Below are 14,176 nucleotides of genomic sequence, written 5' to 3'. Positions count from 1 at the left end.
TAGGACAGTATTTGCAAAATAGCAAAGAATTCTTTATGCTCTGGAAAATCTGCAGCCTTTACCAGGTCATCCAGAGTGCTCACAAAAACTGCACATAGGGCTGGATGTGGAGCTTGGTGCACAAAGAGGGGGTGGGACATGTTTCTCTGGGCTTATTCATTAAAGCCCAAAAGCACATCAGCCCTAGAAAGATGGTAACAGGGATACAGACTACACTTTCAAGATGGGATTGCAGAGGAAAATGTCAAGAGTTTACAACTGCAGTCAGCTAGTTCTGCCTCATGAAGCTATATTGTTTAGCATGAACAAAGGAGTGTATGCCTCGGTCCAATTCAGAAACGTTGTCAAATCTAGCACTGCACCCTTTGAGAAGGTGGGGTGACAGTTTCTGTTCTACATTAGCATTACAGTGACCTCTGTAAATACAATGGAGATTTACTCTATACAATGCTTCAGTTTACATGTAAATACTAATAGCATACTGTTGATGCTGCATTCTTGTGGTTATAATAAGAATCCAATCATTTCTTCCTCATAGCTCAGCTACTATATTACAAAAATCCAATAAAATCAATTTAAAACTCGGATCACATATATATATATATAGATAATTTTCTTTAATTTCATGGTAGTGTTTTTACTTATAGGAAAAAGTCACAATGCAATTATGCCTCACTTGTGCGTTCAGGAGAGGACCTCTTAGATACTTTGTCATTTCATAACTCTCTATTTGGAAAAGCTTAGAAGCTCAGCAAAGCTTCACTCAACACCAATGTTTTCCCCATAATTTACTTACAAAGTCATTCCTAACTTTCTATTCTCAACTGTGCAGTACTCTCATCTGTGTATGTGGGATTTGCCACATTTTAACTTAGGAAACAACCTGTATATGCACACTATTGGTGGTGCCAGCATAAAGCAAGAGCCCACAGCAACTGCAGAGACCCTGGCAGTCCTTATCTCTAAAGGTGCCTTATCACAGCTGCCTTGCACCCACCATCATCTGGCAACAACTGCTCAGGTGCCAGTGCACCTGATACAAACCTTCTCTGCAGTCAGCTTCCCACTGTATCCCATGCCCTGGTGTCCTAAAGGAGAGTTACATTCACATCCATATCAGAAGAGATCACTGTCCTGCCCTGCTAGCTGCTGCTGTGGAGGATGCACACAGCAGGACAGACTGAGCATGCCAGAAGTGCTTGCTGAGCAGCCAAAGCTTGGAAAGACAATAAAACCCTATTACCAAACACTAAGAAATTACTTATCAAGTGGTAAAGCTTACTATAACCATGTTAAGAAGTAACATGTGATCATTGAAATTCCATTGCCTCATGATTGTAATATTTTTGTGGGTGCAACCAAAGTTTGACTTAACAGCATGACTGCTTGGACACAGATTTCATTAGGGATTCCAGAACCCAAATAAATTCTGGAAAGGGATTTTCTGCCACAGTTTAGCTACTGGCTGCCACTACGTAATTTCTGCCCCAATGAAGAAACACAGGAATACAGCCTACCACAAATAACTGTTTTTCTGCCAAACCTAATCTACATTATTTTTGCACTTATTCCAGTATTTTTTATACTGGAATTATGTACTTTGTAAGGCACATATATATATATGTATATATTTATATCCCAGTCTCCCTTTTAAACCAAGACTTTGCCTTACAAAGTATTTTTATTCCTCTCAATAGCTTTATTTAGACCATCACATCTTTACTACAATGTAAAAGAAAGGTTTGTGCATTGGCAGCAGGCGCATTGAGAACCCTAAAGTGGAGAAGAACTACTGCTGATCACCTGTGGGAAGGCACTGAAATAACATCAGTGACTTGCTATGAGAAGAAAGACATGGCCACTCTTGTGACAGATGAAAAACCCTTTAATAGTTTAATTTTTTATGTGAGTGAAACAGATTGAATCTCTCTTTATGACACTGAAATTTTGCCTGTCACAATGAATGTTCATAGGGAAGAGCAATCTATCAGAAAGGTACTCACTTGCCCTGTTCTTGTGCTAAGGATTCTACAATATTCTACTGAAATATTATATTCGACATGCCAGTCACAATTTACAGGGCTCCTGACATCATCCAAGAAACTACACGTTTGTGTTGGTCTTTGTTAAAAATCAGGTTTTTAAAGTGTGCCCCCTTGTTTCTAACCATAGGCTATCTGATGAGAAGTGAATACAGTTGTCAGCTGGTGGCACAAAACTGTTTAATGTCAAGAATATGAGAATCTCTAAAAGATCCATGGCCTGTACTCATGGCTGTCTAATACGAGTGGGCAGCTTAAGTAACTTAGGAAAGTTTATTTCCTGACTGCACAGAGCTTTTACTATCTAGTTACATATAATGGTTATTCTTTTTTCACTTCAAGATGGGCAATAATATTTTCTTGTGCATTACATAAACCTGAAGTGGAATTACATATTATTAAGGATTTGTGGTATCTAGCTCTTTCAGACTGCTTTAAAAAAAGATTCAAAGACTGCTACTCGAAGTTATACAAGATCCCTTTAAGATATTTGTAGAACACTGGACATGAGAAAATACTCTTCTCTGCTTATTTTCCTAAATATCTCTCCTTTGAACCATCCTCTTATAATAAATGCACGTGCTGATAAATCTTAAAAAAGAACTACAGAAATATTAATTACGTTGTGATTGTTTATAGTTTTTCCCATAATAACATCTTGTGTGTATTCTGTTCATTTTTGGGAAAGTCTTATGATCTAATCTCCAACCTATTTAAAAGAAAATGCTTTGTGTGCCATTTTGTACTCATGGTCATTTGGAGTTCTATTTTAGTTTCATTAATATTGATTGAACTTGTCTCTGCACTCATTCTCAGCAGATTCTTTGAAATTAATCTTCAGCATTTATTGTGATTTGTTTCTGTTTTCTGCTTCATCCCTGAATCCAGCTCTTCTCTAGTTAATTTTATTTTTATCCACTTGCTATGACGGTTCTACTACTTGTGCCACTGTGGTATGTCAGTCCTTTATGGGATCCCTGTTTCGTCTCTGCCTTTCACTGTGATTTTCCATCATTATGGGCCTCTTGAATAAAAATGTAGCCCTTGTTTCTGACAAAGTCCATGTTCCTTTTCTTTCTGTGTGATTTTCCATCATTATGGTTCTTAAATTTCTTGAATAATGATATATACTATGAACAAATGCATGAAGCAGTAATGGCTTCATCAGTGTTTTCCAAAATATATCTGCAGCTTTTAGAGCATACAGTGCTACAGCAGAGTCTGTGTCATGTTTCTAAAAGCATGATTTTTTAAAGTGTATTTTGTAGGCTATTGATGACTATGCTGCTCTGCATTAAAAATCTACCTTCTTTCAAATATTATTTACTTCTCAGGATAATGGTTTCCAAAAGATAGTTGGGGAATAAGTATTAGCATTGAACATCTTTGTTTAAAATGGTAAAAAATATACCATAAAAAAAATGTTTTTACCAAACATAAATGTTACCTTGGTAACATTTATAGCAATACCACTATGTTACAGGACTAACAGAATTCTTGTTAGGTGTTTTACCTGAAGGATGTATGAGCAGATGTCAGAGTTCTTATTAAAACAAGTCAACATTTTAATTTGAATCAGCATATCATATTAAACAAATAATCAGAATAAGTGTTTTAAAAATATATCTGCAAAAATGTGATAAAAGTTGTACTTCGGTACTAATTAGTTCCATTAGTGTTATGTCAAATCCACGATGAAAACCAAAACTGTAAAGACATTTAAAGTTAAACATCAGTTCACCAATCTGAACTATGGAAATCTTTAATATGTCATAATGTAAATTGGGATAAAAATAGGAACCAAAATATTATAAAATATTTCCTACCTTATTTGACAGTAGTGGCATAGTAACCTAGTCCACAAAGTGCTTTAGTGGTTTAAAAGGGGGGAAAATGTTAATTACAAAACACTTACCAAGTATGTCAGCATTACTTTTTTTTTAGCATAGTCTGTAAAATTATATCCATTAGTATTTCATTCTGGATAACAGATGGAAAGCTTGAAGGTCTTAAAGATCTGGAGAGGCTTGCCAAAGTTAGACTATCATTTCCAAAAACATTTATTATGGTATTTACAACTGGCTACAGTGTCTCACACCAAAATGAACGGGTCTTGCAGTATTAATTAGAGAAAACCTGGTCCTATGTGTCTTGTTTCCTTCCATTTGAAATACAAGTATCGAAATTCCTTGAAATTCTCTAAGGAAGCCAAGTGTGAAATACCCCTGCTGGTGGCTCCAGCTAACTGCCCAGGGGCTGGGAACACTGTCCCCTTCTCATCAGGGCAGCTGGTGGCCTGGAGCAGGTGAGCCACCCACAGAACTCCAACCAGGCACAAAGGGTGACAGCAAGACCAGTGGGAACAGCTTCCCCAGATAAGGCAAAAATCATTCACTGCCAGAAAAATCAGTAGTGACAAAACAAGTGAGCGGTCAAGCTGGGTAACCAGACTGGAGATTAGATCACATGATCTTAGAACTAGGAGCTGGCACACCTACAACCTCACACCTGAGTGCAAACATACCTCTCAAGAGACAACAAGTTCCCAGTGAGACTCTCTCCCACAGGTCTATCCACAGCACCTGATCCCAGGTGCCAGTCCTGCCCCAACACAGGCAAACAGATCCTCAACAGGTGGAAAAAGGCTGTCATGACATAAGTGACCCTTATGCTTCACTCAGGGTCCTGACTCAAGCAGCTTTCAATAACTGACACTCCTTACCTTGGTGCCTTGATACAGCTGAGAATGCTTTTATGTCCCTCTCAGTTTATCTTCCAAAGAATCAATGACTGTTTAATAATGTTTGTATTAATGATTTCTTCTTACTCCATTCCCTTACAATATGAGCATAGTGCCTCAGTGACAGCCATTTAGCTGCACTGCTGGTTCAGTGAAAAGCCTTGGGAAGATCACTAATTTATGATATGTATCTGCCAAATGATGATCCCACTTCAATTTTCTTCCCTCACAGTGTTTTGTAGATTGGAATGCGTAGGTAGGTGGCCAAGTTTGAATAGCTGTGTTATGTTAGTTCAGTAAGAATGAAGTATCATTATTTTTGGAGAATGTTAGTAACTGGTGTATGGCCTGACAGATGCATCTGAAACGTTTACAGACTCTGGGAAAGGAATCTACAGTCACTCACAGAGCTGTCTCCAGCCATTCTAATGAGAAGATGAGATTGTTTTGCAGCACAAAGTGGGAGAAGACTTAATAGAATCAGTCACAGTTTTAGTGGTACCTCTGCTTCAATAACCAATTTATGTCAATTTATACCCAATTTTCGTAAGTAGATGGTTGAGAAAAATATTACTATTTTTTTATCTTCCAGGTAAAAAGTAATTCTCTTTTCATTTTATCTGGGATAAGTTTTGAAGTCATTTCTCAAACACAAGTTTCAGTCCATCATTAAATAATAACTTGAATGATTGTTTCTCTTTTCTTAACTCTTACACTGGAAGCATACTTGCCCTTTCTGAATCTGCAAGTTCCAGTCCTCATAATTCTTTGTTTCAGAGTAGTACTAGCACAAATAGTATGTGACTACTGTCCCAATCAGCTTTAACTCCCTCCTATTACAGAAAACAAAAATTACAAAATGTTTCAGTGTATCCAAGTTGTTTTCCCTAATTCAGCAGACTCAAGATGACATTCTTAATTTTACTATGGAAAGAGACAAACCATGTCTTGTTTTCAAAGCAAAAGAATAATTAAAATACACAAAAATAGGAATAGTCACACTGTAAAAAATAAGCTAAAAAGGAAGAAAATATACTTCAGAAGAAAAATAGGGGCTCACACATTCATTGCATGTTTCACTGAATAAAACTCCAGATGATTTCACAGATGAATCTGAGATAAAGTTAACCACTTTCACTGCAGCTATCTGTGACAGTTCTCACCTTAACTAATGTTTTCTGCATGATCCCAGCAGAAACATGGGCTAATTTTAAAGGCATTCAACAATCAAGGAAGATTCTGAGTGACTGAAGGTCCACCCAACACAGACCTCAATACACTTACCAACTCAGATTTCCTCATGGGAAAAGAGTAATCATACTTTGCCTGTATCTTCTGCATATTTTTGAATTATTCATGTGTGGCAACACAGGAAACATCCTATCAGTTCAGTTGCAGTCTCATGGGTCAGGTATTCGAGGGAATTGGCAATAGCAGCAGTAACACTTGAGAACTCACCTATCTGCAGGGCAGGGTAAGAACTCCTATTGATTCAGGTGATTTCAAGTCTCTCCTGTTATTTCTTCTGTAATTTCTGTGGGGTTTTTGTTCAGTGCTTGGTGCCTTGCTGGATTTCAATGAGACTAAAATAGCATTTGCCTCAGGAGTCTTTCAAGCTTAAGATTCCCACTTCTCTGGAGAGGTGTACTGTGAAGCACAAAATGCCTAAGAACAGCATCAGTCTAGAAAGAGATGTCAGCCACCAGTGTGAGTATTCACCTCACTGCTGTGATAACACAGGGGGTAAATGACCTCCACAGAACTGAAGCTATGTCTGCGATCAGATTAACAGCTGTACTAGCCACAAAACTACCTTTAATAGCCAGATTTACTAAAAAGAACATGCTCTTTGTAACATACAGAAATCCCAGCCACCTCCCCAATCTGTACCTGAAAGTATGACCAGCAGAGTAATCATAAGGCACTATCCACTCCCCAAAGCCAGGAGAGGAGTAGGCAATTAAAAACACGATTGGTCTCTTATCTAGCCTTATTACACTTAGCACCTGCTTGAATGCCTTCTGCCCAGCTGAGGAACATCAAGCTGTCTTAGAAACACCCAAGCAAGGGCTTTCAGGAAACAGACAAAGCTCAAGAGATCTTTGGCCTAGAAAAGAAAATCTAGGAAGCTTCTCTAGTGTTTCAGGGAACTACAAAATTACTGAAAACCATTAATTGCTCAAGTGATGTTCTGTGGATGAACCTAGTTTTTCAGAAAATTTCCAGAGATTCTTTTAGAAATAATCACCAGTCTGTGAATCACAGTGCCTGGGAGATGCTATGTCAAAGAGTATAACATGAACAAATGCAATCATTATGTTTACCAAACAAATATTTTCTGGTTGGACTTTTTTCTTACTTCAGAGGTCAGTTTCATATCAATACTATCTAGTACACAACATACTATTATATGCAATGAACTCAGTTTATAAATCCATTTCAAAAGTAGTTTTACTTCTTTTACTTTCTCTACTTAAAATTGAATAAATATAGATGCAGTCCATATTCAACTATCACAGAACTCAAAAATCCCCCAGAGTTGTGACTTCAACTTAAAAATAATAAGCACGTGTAGCATTTTGAAGGAGGGAAGAAAGATAAACCAATTACTTAATTTTTGATTTTTGATATCTCTAAGGAGAGCTGATAACTCCTTTTTAAAAATTTCTGCCTTCAATAAATTTCTAAATATGGCTGGCTGCAGCTACAAGTGGGATATAGAAGCTGCAGGGTACTGAAGCCACTCCCATTACATTTAAGTGAGGGTGTACATCAAACCAGGAGATTTATAGTAATCCCCTGCTATTAGACACACTTTCCTTGAAAGTGTGAGTTCCCCTATTAGCTACTCAGCAGGGGACTGCATTTACCCTGCAAGTGGTCTGAGGCATGCAAAATGTTTAAATTTTGAGAGAATCCCAAACAGCACTATCTCCAGAGTACAACACATGACCTATTTTTTTTAATTGCTCACCAAACAAGACACATCCAAAGTGACATGGATACAAATGGCTTAACTTGAACTTGCCTAGAGCCAGCTCTGTAACTCACACACCGTGAGGATTTGGTTGTGAAGCCTCATCAACAATCCATCAGGTGAGAAACTGATGCCTCAGTATCTCAGAGACCAGTCTTTCTGGAAAGATGAAACTGGAACAGCAAGGCTGCCTAACACTTTGAGTAGCCTTCCCATCCATGACAAAGAGTTCACTACTGAAAAGCAGCATGCTGTCAGCAACTTCAGTAGTGCAGTTTTAAATTTCTGTAATTCCCAAAGACTGCACGAGTTAAGCACTTGGAAAATACTTCATATTTTAACGTTTTTAGGGTTTTCCTCCTTTTTCAGTGTGTACCGTTCAGCATTATTGACTGAAGAAATACCAGCCTACTTAGTTTTGAAATTTGAAATTGCAATAGACTGTGAGCTGTGGTAGGTATTTGCATCAACAGGTTGGAAATTCACCCACAGAAACTGTTTAGGAAAAAAAACCCTAAGTAAAATTTATTTGTGCTTAAGAATTTTGAGAAACTATCTTCTGTTTAGGTGAGATTAAAGATGGTAATCTACAGTCTCAAAATCCTAACTCACAAAGATTTGTCATATTCCTGATTATTAAAATGTTCTTTAAATATGAAATTTATAAAATATCTATGGTGGGGTGAATGAACACTAAAACAGAAGTTCTGTAATGATTCTGAAGTTGGATTCCAGTCATTAGATAATCATTTGGCTACGAGACTCTTATTCATTACTTACATTTTAGTTTTGTAACATTTAGCTTCAACTCTTCTGAAAGAGATTAAATGGAGACTATTTTTAATGTTGATTCCAAAAACTGCAAAATAATCCTTGAGATTTAGTAATACCAATCCACAATTAAACAATTTGCAAATGTGGGCTAGACATAATTAGTAAGGCTTGCTGAATGAGCTCTTTTATTCACATTTTTAAGATTCATGCTTACATTGATCTGAAGACAGAAGAACTTTAGTTTTATTGTCCATTTTCCATAGTGCACTGCTGAAAGCATATTCATATTGCAATGACTTTCCATCACTAATAGAGAACTGCATTTGGAAATATTTTCCTTAAACTGATGGATCAAATGCAAAACTGCTCAGAGACATAGGTTATTAATCTTTTCCACTGTACATCTCTATGGCTACCCATTACTTCCAACCATTAAAAACAACAAAGAAATGTTGGCATTGGTAAGAATTACAGGTACACTTCATCTTCCAACAGTGCTATGTCTGGACAGTTGCAGCATTGCAATGGCATGGTAAACGGCAGCTGGCATATTTTAATGTTAATGTATTCACACTGAATAGTTAACTACTTTGCATTTTGCTCCGGTAATTTTTTTTTTTAATCAACACTGTTGGTTTTTTTTTTAAATCCCTTTTGGCTTACCCCAAAACAGAAATTAAAGTTACAAATTTTTTTCTGGTTTAGAATTTAAAAGGTATACATGCAAATGGGGTATAGATGTATGATGCCTGAGTTGGGTAGGTCTTTACTCCTTTTCATTTAGTAAAATACATACTTGTATGCAAACATCAGATCCCACCCTAGAGCTAATATATACAACTAATATGTAATTATTTGGGATTAGATGCAATCCTAATCTAGTGGTAATGAGGGTATAAATGAGGCGGGATTTTTAAATTAACCCCTCAGTGCAGGCCAGTACAGCATCTCTTAACATTAGTTCAAATCCTGTCATTGGAAAGACTCCAAGTACAGCAGTATTTCGCTTCCTTAGACAGAGCAAAACTTCTTTTGGCAGAGTACTCTTTTGTGAGAAAAGTTTCGACATTGTGAAGAGTATGAAACTCTACAGGAAATTAACTACAGTGAAAGGTTCTGAGGCCTTAAGACTGATTTCAGTGTGAGCATTGCTCTTCAAGACTGTTATACTCAACTAGATTTCCTGACTTATATTATTCACATATTACTATTTTAAGAAATAAGGCTAATATTCCCAAACTGTTCTCTGCTGAGAAGTCAGTGTTAACCAAATCCAGGACTCTGCAGAGTCATACGGTACATACATTAAAAAAACAAAGCAACAGTAACCCAAACTCCCTATTCTGCTGAAGGATCATACTCTTCAACCACGAATTTAGAGGAATAGTTCTGGCACAAGTAGAGACAGCAGTATAATATATTCCTAAACAATAGTTTAATTGGCTTTATATAACTATTTTCCTCCTGCTCAGATATTGGGATGCCCCCATTCCCATTCTCCTAACCATGTGGAACACATACTCTTCTGCCACATGATAGATTTCAAACTTTATATTTTTTAAATGCCATGTCACTGTATGTTACTAATCAAAATCTCAATATTTTGGAGCTGTTTGTTAAACAATTTTCTAGCATCAAAACCTTACAAAATCACAATCTGAGGCACTCAGTTGCCTTGAAGATCTCTTCAGAGAACACTACAAAGAGGAAGTTTTTGTAGAGGTCACTTAACTATATTCAACCCTATAAATACAAAGAAAGATTTTTTGTTTTAAAAGTTGGAGAAAAAAAGTTATGCAATTGTTTTAAATGGTTGGACTATTTAAAAAGTCATGTTAAAATAGTTACATTCCATGATGAGATTTGTCTTACAACTTTTGACATGCATAAGCTAAAAAGCATGCCTATTATTAATTTCAGGAATAGTTTAGGTACCTACACTGAATTAAACTGTCACAGTTGATGTAATTATTAAACAAGATTATAGACCATGCTCAGAAGTTCAAACAGTGCCCATTTCAAAAGTCCTTTCAGTAGTTATGAGGCCAAGAGCAACCTACCACGGCTGGTCACACTTCTGAAGCAGGATATGAAAGCTCTTTCTGTTTAAAGCTTGTCTTCTCAATTCTAGTTACAGCAGAGTGGGGTGAATGCAAGAGATTTTTGTTGTTAATAAATTTACTGCATCTCATTAACACTTGTCACATACATTTACAACCAATATGGAGCATAAAAGAGGAGCATGCAGTACTCTTGATTTCAAAACTTCAGATTTGTTGCCTGTATGAAATGATCTCAGGTTGAGTAACCTCACTTCAGCAAAGCAAATCTAATGGACAGTGTGTGGATGAACATTCTTAACATTATCAGTCAAATTGCAGGCATCTGCAGTACCACTTCCACCTTTTTATGTCAAATCATGTGTGTCAGCTAAACCTGACACAGCTGTGTTGCTAAACCAGAAACTCCAGCAAAAGGACTTGTTGCATTCTAAAAACTGGAACTAGCATTTTTAAAAGTGGAAATACATACAAGTGTGTATGTTTTTAAATACACTGAAATATGGGGGGAAATAATTTACTTACAGAAATATTTTCAGCTACATATTGGGAAAAAAAAATCTGAACTTCACCCTATCTATTCAGAATTTTAATCAGAGCAACAGGATTTGTGATGCTGTTTTAAACACTGTTGTCTTCAGGTTCACCCAAATGTTTTATACCTTCACAAATAAACAGAAGATTTGATGTTGTGGCAGTAGTCTCATTGCAGCCTTATGACCAGATAACCACTTTGTTTTGCAGTGTCATTTACACTTGCACAAATGTGGAATGTCCTCTCTGGAATTAATTTAAACTACTCTTGTGAATGCAGATTTACATAAAAGGGTATGGAAATTAAATTACACTGTTTAGCAACATTGTTTTAAGATTTTTCAATATTATTTTTAGCTAGTACAAAGAAAATATGGGCACACACATATGCACATATCTGGATGCACACAGTTACACACCTTCTCTAGAAAAGTAGCATGGCCTACGGGCTGGCTAGCTGCCACTCATTCTGATCCAGGTAATTAACACAGAAATAACATATAGCAATATTTTCTTCTCCTCTGAGAAGTTTTATATAGCATTCAAATATTTCATGGAACCTTCTCTAATTCTGCAGTAAGTGCTTAAAAAAATTCAAACAACTTACACTAAAATATGGTCCTAGGTAATTATAAAATGAAAAACCTGATTATAAAATAAGCCTTGCAAAAATAAATAGTTGTGTCTCTGTTTCCAGAAACAAGATGGTATTAGCAGATGAATTATTAAATATAATAATCTGGACATGTTATCCACATTCAAGTGTGTGTAGGGGCTGGAAAAGCAATTATTTCTTAGTCATGCAAATTACCTGAATCCAAAATAAAATTGCCAGCGTTGCTGGGGCAGCATCAATGTTTAAAGTGGATTCATTTTCTTTCACTTTTTCCAATTCTGATTGAAATAAATTGTCTGATAGAGAGAAACCGCTTTCATCTACAGCATTTACATTAAGTATTTAGTAAAATATGTGCTACAGAATTGGAGAGAAATACTGGCCTCCTAAAGGATTTTTACCTCCTTTCTCCCTCCTTTCCCTTCTCATGTTTTTTGTTTTTGTTATAGGTATGGCTCCAAGGTCTGTCTCTTGGTGCTTGGTACACTGTTGCTGTGTTAAAGGAGAATCTTTTACAGTTCTGTCTGAGATAGTTTCTCAGGGTGGGTCACATTCTGCTGACAGGTATCACACTCCTTGTCTCCCTGCAAATGATCAGTCTCATCCTGACTGATATTTGCTCTTTGGGAATGGATGAAAAACCACAACGTGTTCTATAAAGCTCAAATTGGCCTTATCAAACAAAACATCTGCTAGATGTGTGAGTGACTTGTGACAGCAGGAGACATCAGCACTGGCCTCCCCAACAGAAGACAGTGCTATTAATGGAAGCTATTATGGAAGAATTCTGGCAAGAATTTTTTTTTCCAAACAGCTAAAAAAATTTAAAGAAAAAATATGTTGTTATGGTAACAGCTATTTGAAAAATACTGTAACAATAGGCAATTTAATATCAAACTACCAAGCTGTTAGTTTGACTATTTGGTTTTCTTTTTAAGCAGTTTATTTACAGAGATCCCCTCCCTCTCCCTTATGCAGTTGCAAGTGTGAGTGTGCAGACACTCACGCTTGCAAGTAAGGTAAGGCACCATCTGCAAATAATTAGTGTTTGTAAAATTTTGGTCTTGAAGCTGCAAAATTCCAGATACTGTGGGTTTTTGCACACCATTAGAACAGCTGGTGTTATATGGGCTCAGTCTATCCCTCACATGGCAATAAACCTCATTTTGTAGCATCTCTAGCATGTACTTTGGCACAAAGAGGTGTTCCTGTGCTCCTGCTGCTTCATGGAATGTGGCTAGTCAACCTGTGGGTACCACAGCTACTCCCTGGAAAAACACAGTGTTGCATCTCTGTGTTCTGGACATCAGCACTCCCCCCACTGCTGGGAAAAGAGGGTTTCAGAACAGTCTGTGGCATTACACACTTATCTTTCCAAAGCCTGCAATTTTATTTTACACTTCACACCTTTTTAGAAAATTTAGACATTTCCTCTGAACAAGCACAAGTTTCTATGTGCACTAACTTCAACATCTTTGAATAGGAGCATGTAATTCTCACTCAGTTTTTTCTGAAGTTAGTGCATAACAACTTGGGTACTGGCTGAAAGGTCTGACTACTTCATTTCACATCCTGATGTATGTGCAGTGATAATAGGAAAGAGCTGGAGGACACTGCCTGCTCTTACTCCGAGAGCTGTGCTTTTAGCCAGGATGTTTACCAAAAACCAGACAAACAGGACACATTGACACATTTTTCTACGTCTCGGGTGAACAAACCTTGGAGCTTTGCTAAATGTCCTCCAAAATGCATCATGGAGAATCAAGTTACACTGTCTTAAGTACTGCATGGGAATTGTGACCATCCTATTTCTTAAATGTGGAGATGAGATTTTAGAAATGTGAAACTTGCATTTTGTTTCCCTGCTTTCAATCCCTCTGAGGTGTACAATGGTCTGCCCCTAGAGAGAATCACATTTCAATTAGAATAACTAGCATGTTACTCTAATGTGATAGGATGTGATAATAGAGATTTTGACTTTTATTTATTTTGCTGTAACTGGGAACTTTGCAGTCAAGTTGTTTTCTAAACAGATAAATATTTTTATTGTCAATATAAAAATTGAATTATGTTCATGTGCAGTTAAAAACCATGAGAAATATTAGATAACAAAAATCCACTACAGCTTATTTTGCATCATTTTGCAAAAGAGAAAGTGAGTTATTTCTTCTCAGTGACAATCCAAATTCAGCAATGGACAATCCAATCCAAACAATGTACTCCACAGGTCCTATGGACACTCATCTGCATATATGGGAATGCATTTGGAAACTGAGTGCAAGTGGTGGTATTTTCCAACCTCCCCCTCAAAATCCCCTGAGCATTTCAGACATTCCACTCAAAATGATTTTTTAATGTGGGACCTACTTACCACATTTGTTTTACATTACAAAATGCTGTATAGGTTGTTTACATATGGAAAAGTCAATGGGG

General features: G+C 36.8%; 1 protein-coding gene across 3 annotated transcripts in view; it reads right to left on the bottom strand.

The window, feature by feature from the left end:
- OLA1 (Obg like ATPase 1) overlaps positions 1 to 14,176 on the bottom strand; it is a 127,104-nt gene that overhangs the window by 97,534 nt on the left and 15,394 nt on the right. The window lies entirely within an intron of this gene.

Source organism: Molothrus aeneus, chromosome 7 (assembly GCF_037042795.1).
Source record: "Molothrus aeneus isolate 106 chromosome 7, BPBGC_Maene_1.0, whole genome shotgun sequence".
NCBI classification, from domain to species: Eukaryota; Metazoa; Chordata; class Aves; order Passeriformes; family Icteridae; genus Molothrus; species Molothrus aeneus.
Note: the sequence above shows the minus strand (reverse complement) of the source record. Positions and strands in the feature narration are given on the sequence as shown.